At 42.1% G+C, this 14268-nt stretch overlaps 5 non-coding genes across 5 annotated transcripts; 3 read left to right on the top strand and 2 right to left on the bottom strand.

Moving 5' to 3' along the window:
- Nucleotides 1–195: 195 nt before the first annotated feature.
- On the top strand, nt 196–269 carry Trnat-agu. Its single transcript has one exon. It is a non-coding gene; the product is annotated as a tRNA-Thr (tRNA).
- Nucleotides 270–1051: 782 nt separating this feature from the next.
- Trnai-aau lies at nt 1052–1125 on the bottom strand. The gene has a single exon. It is a non-coding gene; the product is annotated as a tRNA-Ile (tRNA).
- Nucleotides 1126–3652: 2527 nt separating this feature from the next.
- Trnav-cac lies at nt 3653–3725 on the bottom strand. The gene has a single exon. It is a non-coding gene; the product is annotated as a tRNA-Val (tRNA).
- A 4010-nt stretch (nt 3726–7735) lies between these two features.
- On the top strand, nt 7736–7817 carry Trnas-cga. The gene has a single exon. It is a non-coding gene; the product is annotated as a tRNA-Ser (tRNA).
- A 1202-nt stretch (nt 7818–9019) lies between these two features.
- Trnar-acg lies at nt 9020–9092 on the top strand. The gene has a single exon. It is a non-coding gene; the product is annotated as a tRNA-Arg (tRNA).
- Nucleotides 9093–14268: the final 5176 nt, after the last annotated feature.

Raw genomic sequence — 14268 nt, 5'->3', positions numbered from 1 at the left:
AAGAAAGAAAGAAAGAAAGAAAGAAAGAAAGAAAGAAAGAAAGAAATTGTTCTTAAATGCTGAAATTTATATTTTTCTATGAAGTTGGAAACAGTACAAGTATTTTCTTTGGTGCAAAGTCAGGTAAACATGGAGAAATGCTGTATTTCGCATAAGTCTTATATATACCATAGAATTGAGCAGAGTCTGAAAAGAGGCCTTGTGGCTTAGCTGGTCAAAGCGCCTGTCTAGTAAACAGGAGATCCTGGGTTCGAATCCCAGCAGGGCCTCTGGTTGTTTTCGTACTTTGAATAATTCACCGTCTCTAAACGTGTTGAGAATGTTTCGGCGCACGTACGGATGACCACACTCTGTACTGACTTGTTCTCATCTATATTTCAAGTTCTGTCATGGGAATTCAGGCTACAATCCCTTAGCCTGTGCCAGTGAGCATTTTCAGTCAAATGATGACTTTAACTACCAATGCCTAGTAAAGAATAATAAGCCATGCCATTTGGTTTGGAGTAGGATTCATTTTTACTTTTGATAGCAAGGAAACGGTTATGCTGAAACTTAAAACCCTGACCGTTCTGTGTTTTAAGAATCCTGAGGAATCCGGATTGTCTTTATTTTGTGTGTCACAGAAAAAAACTAGGTCTCTTAGTGTCGTCATTCTTTCTGGATTCTGCTTCCCCTGGGGTCATTCTCCAGAGCATGAGCCTCCATCCACACTAAGTTTATTGTCTTCACTCTTATGAAATCACATCAGGTCTATCTTGTTTGAAAATATAAATACATGCAACCGTACTGAGTGGTTTTTGCCTACAGTTTTGTTTTGAGGTTTCCTCGGAGCCTTGGTCACTTATATGCCAGCAGCTACCTCAAAGCCTACCTAACCGAAAAAGTCCCTATGTGTGAGTATTCTGGGCTGAATTTTAGCAGACGGGGAAGGATAGTTCCGATTTGGCTGACGACAACAGCTAAAAGATGTGACATCGTCAGTAAATGGAAGAAAATACTCCCAGTAACAGCTAAAAGACCTGACCTATGGAAGGAAAAAATTGTTTCCTACTGGCCCGTACGGGGATCGAACCCGCGACCTTGGCGTTATTAGCACCACGCTCTAACCAACTGAGCTAACCGGCCAGCCCGTAAGGAATGGCTCGTGTTGTGTGTACTTAATAGTATGTGACTACTGTCTTTGTCTTTCCAAACTGGGAATGTTTTTGTTGCTGTTTTTTTAAACCATAAACAAATAAAAAGGACAAGCAGCCACCCTTGGATCCTGCATGAACACAACTCTGCCTCTCCACGGGAAATGGGATTTCTCAAACTGCGAATCCTGATCTGGAAAACCTCCGAGAGCTTGCGCGTCGGAGCCCGGGAACCGCTCGCTTCCCAGCCCGGCGCGGGGTCTCGTGGCCCGGCGCTGCACCTTCACGGTTGCGCCCAGGACTGGAAACTCGGCGAGCAGACAACGGCCGATAGCCGCAGTACCTCACGAGGACGCACGGTGGCGCCCAAGTAGCGTGGTATTTGCTTTGGCCACTGCCCACACGCAAGCCTGTAGCTATCCAAGAAGGCCAAAAACCCAGGTCACCCGCAATGGACATCAGCTGCCTTCTGCAGAAGCTTGAGAAAGGGCCCAGCACCTGCCTCAGATTCACGGTGACTTTGGTGAGCGTCACTTCTCAGACGGGTTCTGCGACTTCGTACTCATTTTCCAAACTGTGTGAATATTAAATTTTCTCCTTTACTACTCAGAGGGATAAAGGTATTTTAATCATATTAACTGGAGATCCTAAGGGACTGTTGTTTTCTCATCCACTTCCCAGATGAAACGTGTAAACTTTTTGTTTTTATTTGTTTAATTGGGTAGTTTGGAGTTTTTGTTGCTGGAGTTTAAGGAGTTTCGATGGCTTTAAATGTTTAGCTTTGTTCTGGTTTGGCTTTTGATTTTTTGAAAGTCTTCTGTGTCCTAGGCTGGTCTCGAATTGGCAATGTGGCCAACGAATACCTTGAACTTCTGATCTTGCTTCATGGTCATCACAGAGGCTTGTTGACACGGCTACTCGGCTACTCGCTGTGGGTATTTTTCAAGAGCTGAATTATTTAAAATTATAGTGATTTGGTTCGAGTTTTCCAGAGAAACAGAACAATGAAATGTGCACGTGCCCAGAAAGACTTTTGTTTTAAGGAACTGGCTCACATGGTTGTGGAGGTTGGCAAAGATTCTTTGGTCACACTGTAACCAAACTCCTGAAACTTTTTCTTGGCGTATTTGTGTATTTCCTTGTAAAATTCATTTCCAGTAAAGAAGTCTACAAACTCAGTTCAGCAAGAGAAAATGTGGATATCCTAAAACTGATTACCTCAATATCGTATAGAGTTCTTTCTCTCCCGCCCTCCCCTGCACAATTTTGGCTCTCCCTGGCTTATCACCGTCACGATGTGTAAGAAGCCAGTCTAGTGAGAAATACCCTCTCTATCCCCACAGCCCCATTAACCTGATATTGCTCAGCTCCATTAACTTGATACTGCTCGTAACTGCATTCCCACTGGCCTATGCTGTAGAGAGAGTAGAGCTCAGTCTCCCTCAGATCAAGACGCTTTTTCAATGGCCCCTGTACCTATCGTGATGATCCCAAATAGTCTCTCTCACCATGGTTTTAACACTGTCATTCAATAGCATTTTAACCAAGATTTGTCGAATCCAAATTCTGACGAAGGGTGCTGGCAGGCTAGAGACTCAACCAGTGGTTTCATTTCAGTGCAAAGAAAGTTGCTGAAAGAACCCGGTTGCCCGGATGGCCCTTGATTTTCACATCTGCTGTTGTCTATGGGATGCCCACGCGCACACTCTTTACTAACGGTCCACCAATTTAAATGCGCCCCATCCAAAAACCACCCAAGCAGAAGCAGATGTTTGACCAAGTATCTGAACACCACAGCGCAGCTGAGATGATACATAAAATTAGTAAGCAGTGCTGGTTTATGGTTTCGTTCTGCAGACAGGTTTTAGACAAGGTCACGACACTTAGGATATGAGTCTTGTAGGTGTTCGTGTAGTTTCATTACGCCCATGGAAGCCATGAGTCAGGATGGTACAGGCTTGGGAAGGGCGGGGCTGTCTGTGCTCACCATGGGGCTGAGGATGTATCTCCCAAGGTGGATGCTTCCCTAACATGAGCAAGGCTGTGGTTCCCAGCACTGAAGAAAAAAAAAAAGAAAAGAAAGAAAGAAAGAAAGAAAAGGGGAAATTGTCGTAATGCCTGAAGGCATTTATGTAACTGACTACCGAATAGAATAATTTCAAATAAATGCCTTTTTTTTAACGTTAAAAAAACTAGCACCTGTTAAGATTCTGTAACTTGTATTTGGTGCTGTGTGGTTGTGTTACTTTGGGCCTGGTATTCCACCCCACCTGCACTCCAAGACCTCTCATCCGCCTCCCAACTCCCACACGCTGACGTGGCCTGTAAACGCTTCTACTTTGCACCTTGGTCCAGTTGCAAAACCATCGACCCAGAGAATCGCGAGTAGACTCTTCTTCAGCTGTAGAGAGCAGCGTGCTGAACCAGATGGAGAGCAGGTCTCAGAGGATCCGGTCATTGGGAGTGTATTTTCATGATCTAAACAAAATTTGAATCAGAAGAAAAAAGAGAGACTCTATTGTTTCCGCCCGGTTTCGAACCGGGGACCTTTCGCGTGTGAGGCGAACGTGATAACCACTACACTACGGAAACAACACGGTAGCAGCTATGTCTGGTGGTCACACCCATGTATAAGTGAGAAAGCTTCCTGCTACCGTAGGTTTGGGGTTTTATATGGAGTCGAAAAATGTTGTTCATCTTTAATAGGCAGTAGGATTCTCTCACTCTTCTATGTTTATAAATAAGAACCAAGCAAAGGCTATATCCAACTACCCATTTCTGCAAACCCCGAGCGTGCAAGCAAAGCTAAGGACACATTTTGCAGAAGAGCATTTCCAGACTCCACACGCTGTCTACGTAGCTAACTTCCCTACGTTCATCGCTCCTGAATGCTCCTTCTTGGTGACAGAAGATGACTCTTAGGGAATCTGAAGTGCCCACTCTGAGCCCAGGAGAGGGTCAGAGGGCCTCTGCACTGCTTGTAACTATAAGCATTATTTTCTTTGCAGGCAATCAACTCGACAAACTCACTTGGGATAGTTTTCTGGAAAACTCAGAAACACAAACGAAAGCTTGAAAGAATGTCACCATCTACAACAGAATTTAGATACAGAAAGACGTGGTCTTTGCCCTCAAAGAAACGTGTCTTCTTATGAGGCCTTCGTAAAATCACGATAGTGTCATGTTTCTGTTTTATTATTCAAAGCAGGACTCAAGAACACAGAAAATAATCTGTACAAACCTTGATTAAGTGCCTAACCCAGTTTATTATCATCTGACCACATATTCTTATGACCATATGTTCATCATATCCAAATAATTAGCCTGTCTTCATCAAACCTGACATGGCATGGCTTGCCTGTTTTCTTTAGGGGACTGCCAATCCTTAAAGTCTTTTTCTTCCTTCTTTCCTTCCTTCCTTCCTTCCTTCCTTCCTTCCTTCCTTCCTTTCTCTTTCTTTCTTTCCTTCTTTCTTTCCTCTTTCCTTCCTTCCTTCCTTCCTTCCTTCCTTCCTTCCTTCCTTTCGTACTTGTTTTGTTAATGGTATTACACTTGTACACCCCTGTCCAAGACCATATCAATTTTTGTTGTTGTTGTTGTTGTTTTTAGGGTTTTTGTTTGATTGGTTGGTTTTTGGTTTTTCAAGTCATTTCTCTGTATATCCCTGACTGCCCCAGACCTCACACTGTAGACCAGGCAGGCCTTAAAATCATATATTTGCCTGCCTGCCTCTCCCTCCCAAGTGCTGAGATCAAAGGCATGCACCTTCACTGCCCAACTTAAATACTTATTTTAAAACTGCTAATAACATTTCTCTTGTCTATCTGTTCTCTCTTTTACAAGCCTGAGTCGTTAGTCTTCTAGTGGAGAGTGAGCGAAGACATTTCTTCTCCCCCACAAGGCTTGGGGATAGTAGGTAAAACAGGGAACTTCACTAGATGAGACATGCTTGGCTGGGTGGGGTACTGATGAAGTTTGGGACTTTTATCTGTAATAAAGTAAGATTGGAAGGTGGGAACTATGACCTTTATGGGCCAAATTTTCTGAAATGATTCTCTGGTTCCAGCTTTTGACTTCTAGTGAGATCTGGTAGCAGCTGGTTGGTGCTGTCCATTGAGGTTCTTCTGGTAGGCCTCAGGATGTGTCACTGACCCTTGAAGGTAAAGTTAAAGTGTGACCTTTGAGGAAGTGTGATACATACCAAAAGAACTGTGTCACTTTAGTCATCATACATACATACATGCACACATACACACATATATACATACACATACGTACATACACACATATACACATACATGCATAGGGCCTTACATTGTAGCCCAGGCTGATCTTGTGCCAATTCTCTTCCCCCTCCCTCAGCCTCCGAGCTACTGAGATTTAAGCCACCGTGCCAGGCTAAAATTGTCAACGTATGCTCGTGGAAATCTGACAGATCTGAAAAAGAATGAACTTTAAGGGTGTGGATCAATGGAGAAGGGTTATGAACATTGCATTCAAACTCAGCTGATTCAGTGCTACACACAGCTCAAGGGGGATGGGAATGGTCCTAACAGTCCTGGTTGATTATGCCTGAGCCACGGTTAGAACAACTCAACCTAATGAAATGAAATATCTCTGTAGAGCAAAATACTTACAGACTGAGGAGCGTTAAGGGCTAGAATGGGATTTTACATCAGATCTAGGACCTTCTTGAGATTGGTGAGCTTCACCAGAGGGCCCTTCATCGTGTTGTGAGCAATACCCATGCATACAGCTCTGGTGCCCTCGTGTGCTCTACAGGGACTCTCTCTGTCTTACAAGACATCACAGCGAACCCTGAAACCACTGAAACAAGGAGAAGGCAGTGTGATGGGACCAAATGTGGGCACTAGATTACCAAAGACACGCTGGCTCCCTTAGGCTGATTGCATCTTCCAGGAGAGTCATTCCTTTGAAGCCCACATTCATTCCAGTGTGATGGCACTGAGAGATGGGGGTTTTAGGTGGTAATTAAAGTTAAATAACGTCTGAAAGTGAAGCTGTACTCCAGTGCGGCATGTGTCCTTAGGAGATCAAATAAAAGACATCAGGGACCTCCTTCCATGTATACACTGAGGAAAGATCTCACAAGAACATAGGAAGAAAGCAGAAAGAAACCTGACCCTGGCAATGCTTTGGTTTTGGACTTCTAGCCTCCAGAACTCTGGAAAAATACGGGTTGCTGTGCAAGCCTTCTAGTTTGTGGCATCCTGCTAGACACAGCAAGCTGATTATACTGCAATGGCCGAACAACCCCTCCCAGCAAGAATTCACCCCCAAGAACACAGAGCTTAATAAAAGAGAAACTCTTTAATGATGATAGCATGCAACAGATCTTACTTAATGCTCAAAGGGGCACTGGCCTTAAGTAGAAAGTTGTCACAGTTTACACAGGGTATATTTTACCATTTTAATCTCACAAAATCTTCAAAGCCATTGAAGGAACCATCTTGTCTCAACTGTTCCTTAATTATGTATTCTTGAGATTTCTTTTTTCCAGACAGTTTCTCTGCATATACCACTGACTGTCCTAGAACTCTCCATGAAGACCAGGTTGTCATCAAACTGCTTACCGTGGTCTCCCAAATGCTGGGATTAAAGGTGTGTGCCATCATGCCCAGCTCTTGGAGTGATTTTTATAAAAATATATGTCTGATCTCCCATTTAAATACATGTACTTACTTCTATGGTAGTATTCAAAACACTTTGATTTCAACTTTGATTTTATATTAAAGACAGATGTGCACAAACATATCTCATATTCTCATTTTCTCTTTTCTTTTTTGAGACATGGTCTCATGTAGCCCATGTTGGCCTCTAACTTACTATGTAATGGAGGATTTTCTAAAATTTATGCTCTTCCTGCCTCCACCTCTCAAGTGCTAGAATTACAGGTGTGTAACTACAGCCAACCCCTAAATATGTGTGTGTGTGTGTGTGTGTGTGTGTGTGTTTCTAAAACTGTACCAGGTTGTATTATTCTAAATTGTTTAGCACAAATGAGAGAATTACTTTTAAAAACACATATTTGCTGATGTTTTTCCCAATCCTGCATATTCAGAAGAGAATGAGCTTGACTCACATGTACAAACATATCCTGCACATTTGTAGAAATACTGTACTGCCTCAAAAGGTGCATAAATTTTGAGTGTGGATAGAACTTGCCAAATTCCCTGGGAGCAGTGCTTCTCAAGTTGTGTGGAGAAAGCTATCTTATTTAAGATTGTAAATGAACATACAACTAACTCAGACTCTATCCACTGTCACGTCTATGAAGAAATCGGTAGTGGGAAAGAAAAGACTAAAACCAGAGATTCTGGTATTCTAGAATATTGTTCTCCCCTTTTAAAGCCTACAGGGATAGAGTCAACTTGAGTAAAACTTGGGGAAGAGATCTGGTTAGGGTTTGATGAAGTGATTGCCTTTGGGTGTTGCTGAAAGGAAACGTCCTAATAGATGGGAGTGTCTGGCGTTGATGGGATTATAGTGTCCAGTGCCTTCAGAGTATGTATTTTGCCTTCAATCTTTTTTAATTATTTGCTTAATATATAAATGACATAACACAAACGAAGCTCAGGTTAGCTGTGATGGCCGAGTGGTTAAGGCGTTGGACTCGAAATCCAATGGGTTCTTCCCACGCAGGTTCAAATCCTGCTCACAGCGTGTGAAAGCTTAAGGCAAAGCTTTTCAACACAGCTGTCGGTGGAAGTCTGATCACTTTGTCGGTTCACATACTTAGGCGAGGAAAAAAGGCGCTACTTTTTTTTTTTTTTTTTTTTGCGCTTACATTAGAAATGCCACTGGTTGTCTTTAATCCCAGCACTTGGAAGGCAGAAGCAGGAGGCCTGCCTAGTCTACGAAGCGAGTTCCCAGACAGCGAGGACAACACAGAGAAACTCTCGAAAAACAAAATAAAACAAAAACCAAAGAAAAGAAAAAGAGAGGGATGGAAAAAGGAGGGGAGGGAAAGGGAGAGGAGGGGAGGGGAAGGGAGCAGAGGAAGGGCGAATGGTTTCTTTAAATAGTTACAGTTCCGTGGTATTTAAAAAAAAAAAAAAAAAAAATCCAAAACCAAAAAAAAAAAAAAAAAAAAAAAAAAAAGCTGTTGGGAACCAAAACGGAGTAGAATTCCAGAGCTCATCTGATATGCCAGGCAGGTGGAAATGAGTTAAATGAGGATACTCAGAGCGGTTTGGACGCTACACAGTAGCACTGCGCGACATTCAGCACACAGGCTGACCCCGAGCTGCACCAGAAAACGTTTGTCTCTTAAAATTTTTAAGTGTTTTCGCTCACATTGTACACTTAAGTAGTATTCAGCGGAACTTTCTCTTATATATTTAAAGACAGCTCTCTAGGTAAATCCGGAATGCTGAGATCTAAAGGCTTGCCACCGCATCTGGCTCAGCTTAATTTTCAACTGCACTCTGGACTTTCAAATTGCTGCATGAATTGAGATTGTAAAACGTAAAATACTTAACTTTGTGATGCCCACTTATAATTCCAGAACTCCAGGAGGCTGAGGCAGAAGAACTGCCAGTCAGGGCTACAGAACGATACTGTTTCTAAACATAAAAATTAAAAGGAGGAGGTGGGGAAAGAAAGAAGAGGAGGAAAAAGTGGATTTTTGTTTTACTTTTTTATTCTGTCAACGGGCTGGCGGTAGGGATTGTTTAATGTCAGAGGAACCAACTACGTGTGTTAATAATGGAAATTGCAAAGATGGAAAGGTGAGTTTCTGTAACACAAGTGGTGTAAATTGTGTAAATCAACCTTTTGTTGAATTTACTAAGCTTGAAGCTAGGGCTATAATTAATTTAAGGTAGTAGCTAATAATAAGTAGAGTAGACCCCTCTGCCAACGGCGGGCCAGTGGCGCAATGGATAACGCGTCTGACTACGGATCAGAAGATTCTAGGTTCGACTCCTGGCTGGCTCGGCCGCAATTTTTTTTTTTTTTTTTTTTTACCATAAACAAGAAACTTTCATGTGCTCAGATCCGTAAGAGAAACAGATTAAGTCTTGAAAAGCCCTGATCTGACTCTTACTATATCTTTGTCTTGCCTTACATTAGTGAACAACATACTATTACTAACAAACAGAAAAGGACTCTATCTATAAAACATCACCAAATGGGGGAAATGGAAAAGACTGTGTTGAGGAAAAGAAGTCATACAGCATGTTGTTATTGAAATGAACTGTCCAGACCACCAAACCTAGAGTTAGGACGTATCACCGGTTGCCAGGTGATGGCGAAAGATAATTTTGAAGTCAGGAAACAATGACGGTGTTGTAATACATGTACACGAATAACCACTAAATTGAACAGTTTAAAAGGCTGAACTTTTATGAAAATCATAGTAGCAGAGGAAAAAAACTAAACATTGATCAATATTTTATTGGCTCATCCCCATCCACCCGTCCCCGCCCGGAGCCGGGCTCCACAGTTTGCTATACTGAGCACCTTCGAGAGTGGTGAGAGTAGGAACAGAGAGTGACTCGAGAAAGCGGCCTGAGAAACGTTCATCTTTGAAAGCGATCCCAAACAAAATCCAGATAAAATTAAGACTCAGAGAGTATAGGAAGACCGGGAAGTGTAGCTTTGGGACAGTGTCTGAGCAGGTGGACCAACATTCTAAAGTTTTCCAGGACGTGAGGTTTCAGACATGGAGAAGGGAAGAGGTCGTCAAGGCGAAACCTGGAAGGAATACAGATTAAATTAAATTAAAATTAAATTGACATCCTCACCCTATTCTCCACATCTTACTCATATCGGATAGTTTGAGTTTCAAGCCGTGCTGGAATTAAAGGAATGTTGTTACGCCGCGCCCAGACTGCGTCTACTCCACGCTCAATTGAGATAGACTGCGTGAAAAGAGAGCACCTTTGATTTCCTCATCTTTCTCGTGGAGAACCAGTACTAACCCACAGATTCCACCGCGAGTGTAGTTTGTGCGTAGCGTCGCTTCTCAAGGCACTTTGGCTATTTCGGGTGGCTCGCTCATCGCCTCCCCCTCCATGTCCGTTTTCTTAGGGCTAAGGTACCTGCAAATCCAGCAAAATGACCAGGCCGACTGAACTTGAAACTGGGATAATTTTCGTATCCACTGCATGTACACGTAGCGCTGTGTTGAAAGGTGAAGTACCCGCCTAACTTAAGGAGTGCAGATAAGTGAGTGATGCATAATTAATTTCTTGAACCATATATGAGCTGAGGTATCCTACTACCTAATATAGTCTGAAATCTAAGGAAAGGCATCCAGGCAGAAATGGGACCTGAGCATATGAACATGTGATTTCACCCACACTTGAAAAATAAAGATTAGCTCCCCAGAAGAGAAGACAGGACAGCTTCCCAGGGAGATACAACTCTGTATTTTACAATTATAATGATGTGGGACTCTAAGTGAAGGGCTCTCTAACAGGCCTGAGGATGGCAAACGTGCTGCTAGTAGGTTTTGCCCTTTCCCTCTCCCTCCCTCCCTCTTGCTAAACCGTTAGTTTACATTCCTAAAGCTAGCCCCCAACATCTATTCTTTATTTGGCTACTGATCTATTCCTGAGACTAAATACCAAGATCCAGCAGTCAAAATTCATTATTTGGCTTGACACTGTCTGACATGTCCAATCAGGACATCATCCTAGCACAGACTTCCCCTTTTCTACTTAAAAACCACGCTGGCAGAAATACCTGCTAGTATCTTAACCTGTTTCAGGGGCACCTGTTTCCCACCCCCATTGTCCCTCCAGAGTACTAAAGTTCCTATGTGTTGAGATTTTGGTGTCTGGGTGTGTTCTGTGCCGATTCCAAGCTTTCCTCCGGCCGTTCATGCGCGCGCGCGCACACACACACACACACACACACACACACACACACACACACACACGGTGTGGAGCAGAGAGAAATTATAGAGTTCATAGTATCACCTGTTCAGAGAAATTTTCACGTTCTTGCTGAAAATAGAAAAAGAAGAAAAACCTCTCTAACATAGATTAACCGACTCTCAAAAAACTTGATGAATTGGGCCCTTTAGAAGAGGTGTTTACAAAGCATATATCTGATGACCGAGATGCACTGGAGGATATACAAAGAACTCTCAAAGCTCAGTGACAGGAATACCACCCATGCAGGGCACCATGATGCCAGGCTGTAATTCCAGCATTCGGGAATCAAGGGCAGAGGGTCTGGAGTTCACCATCATCCCAGGACTTGTCTCAAAAAATGAAAATAAAAATGAGCAAATGTCTCAGCACACACAAAAGTATGCATACAAAAGCTAAATGAACACAAGAAAAGATGCTTAAATCTTTAAAAATACAAATTAAAGACACTTAAATGCCCGGATGTTTACAGTAGCTTAAAATAGCAATAGTCAGTAAAGATGTGGATGAACCTAAACACTCACTCACTGCTGATGTGTGGTTTTCAGAAACAACTAAGCCTGCAATGCAAAGATGATAACAAGACATCAAGAACACACCCCACTGTGGAGAAGGACAGGCACAGATTCTAAAAACAACAGGAGCCAAAGAGCAACCAGCTATAGTCACCAGGCCCAAGGACAGTATCATTACACACAGAGATGCTCCAATCATATTTTTTCTCTTCTCAAACTGTAATCAGACCAAGAACATTTAGTCCTCCCTTCCAGTGCTCCCTTTTTTTAGAATTATCTTTGGTCATTGGACTGTCTCCTACTCATTTAAGTAAATTGAAACACCCATTATTTGTTGACTGATGTTTTCCTAAACTTTCTGGCTAAACCCTCCTATGAAGAATGATGTGACAGCCTGCTATGAGGCCGTCCTACCTTTGTCCTACCTGCAGGATCCTGGTAAGTGTAATTCCAGTGGAGAGCTGAGTGTCTTTCCTCATTGATCCCAGAAGAGGAAGGGCAGGCAGGTTTCACTTCCTTTCATCTGTCTCAACACTGAAGATGGTTTCCACAGCGTCTTCTCCTGGAGTAAATTGCCAGCAGAATCCAAATTTTTCTAGATGTAAAGTAGACTTAGCCTCCCCATCCTAATAGCCTAAAAGTTCCAAAAGTGCTTGCTTGATACTGCTTGTCTGAGAGGTGAAATGAAACATTAAAAACTTCTAAGTTTGCATAAGGAACGCTTGTCCCTAGGGAGAGAAGAAGAGCACAAGGTTTTAGCAAGATGAGTAAAGCTTGGACGCACAAATGTGTATCTTTTTTATTTTTTTTAAGTCCATGAAGGCAGGCAGCAGTAGAAATGCTGTATTCTGTGACACTGCTCCAGATTATAAATGTCAGCTGAGTGGTTATGGAGTTGCATCCATGAAATCTGGAGTTAGGTTTAAGAGCTCACGCAAAGGAAACAAAGCCTTATAGTGCGGCTTAAAAAGTAAGAAAGAAACGCCTCATAGCTGATTAAAACAATTAGACCTCTGTATTTTAAATGAAATCCCAGCCCGTCGTGGCTGGGATCATAGGACCAGTGTATGAAGAAGGACAGCATCACAAATGAGTCCCACTTACACTGATAAACAGATGAGGGGTTTAAAATATATTATTCTATTGTGCTTCTTGCACTATACAGTAGAATCATTTGTGGATTTTATTTTTTAAATGCTTGTCTAAAGAGTTTAAATATATATGAGGCTGAAGAGATGGCTTGGTGCTTAAGAGTACTAGCGACTCTTGATTCTCAGCTCCTGTGTTGGGTGGCTCACAAGCACCTTTAACTCTAGGTTCATAGTGTCCAGCGCTCTCTTCTGGCCTTCCGTGGGCACTACACTCAGATATACATACATGTTCACATAAATAAAAACTTTAAAAAAAATAAAGTTTTTAGAATTTAAATACTCATCATATATAGCAAAAATTAATAGAAACACATATAGGTTCATGCATGTAAAGAAGTTTAGAAATAGAGACTTAGATATGTGAATAGTAACAGGTATAGAGCAGATATAAGAACTCTCTCATATCTGCTGGTGGGAGCTACACTGATGCAATCATTCTTGAAAGCACCCCCAAACTTGTTTATAAATCAAGTTTAGAATATCTATATCTAAATGGTTGTGCCCACCTGTAATCCCAGCACCAAATCAGAAGGATCAAGAGTTCAAGGCCAGCCTTGGCTACATGATACCCTGGCTCAGAGAAAAAAAAGTTCTTTTCTTCTAGTTATCTAGACATACTTCTCCTAGTTTGGTATGATCCTTACACCCACTATTCAAAGAAACAGAGTCCTAGGTAGGAAGATGTTAATTAATATTGACCTTTCTAAATAGAATTCAACCTTGGTGCCATCGCTGGACAAGGAAATAGCTGAAGAGTGGTAAATACTATGCAGCCATGAAAAGTAGCGGAGTACATGCAACTTAGAAAGTCCAAAAACAACATCACAGAGTAAGAGTCCCCCATACTCACGATCTCTGGGCTTCTGGTGCTTTTACTCCTACTTTGTCATCCTTCAGGTTTGTGTGTCGGCGATGATTTTCAACACTTCTAATGTTCTGCATACTGCAGTGTGGCGCAAAGACAGAGCAAAGGCTCTGTTCAATTTGCCATCAGTATAGTTAGGTTTAGTCTGCTTCACTGTGTGATTATCCATCACTGGGGAACAAAGATGTGATCAAATGGTGCTGTAATATACACATATTTATCATCAGAGCATAGATATTTGTTTATTCATAATTGCTCATACTGGATAAAGTTTTCCTGTCCTGACTTGAGACTTCTCAAACACACTCAAGCAACTTATCTCTTACATCCTCTTTGCAAACAGTACCGTGGCCTTTTGTGTCAATAGTCAAGAAAGCATCTTCCTAAGAGGTTCTTGAAAATGTTGGAATGAAAACTCAGTCTGGTGTCTTAGTCTAAGTATGGGTAGGTAAGATAGGCTCATTCAAGCAGAGAAAGGCGCATGCAATGCGTAAAAAGATTTCTTTAAGTAAAATTTGCTAGGAGTCGACTTGAGTTTCTCTGCCTGGAGTTCGTGTAGAAGGAATTGAAGCTGCACAGGAGCTTTACGGGTTTCACGGTTAGTTTTGGGGCTTTCATCTAAGCCGTTGAATTTAAAAATCAAAAGTATGTAAATAGTAGGGTCTTTCTTTAACTCAGAAAAGCAGGGCACAGCATGCAGGT

Source organism: Mus pahari, chromosome 16 (genome assembly GCF_900095145.1).
Source record: "Mus pahari chromosome 16, PAHARI_EIJ_v1.1, whole genome shotgun sequence".
Taxonomy (NCBI): Eukaryota; Metazoa; Chordata; class Mammalia; order Rodentia; family Muridae; genus Mus; species Mus pahari.
Note: the sequence above shows the minus strand (reverse complement) of the source record. Positions and strands in the feature narration are given on the sequence as shown.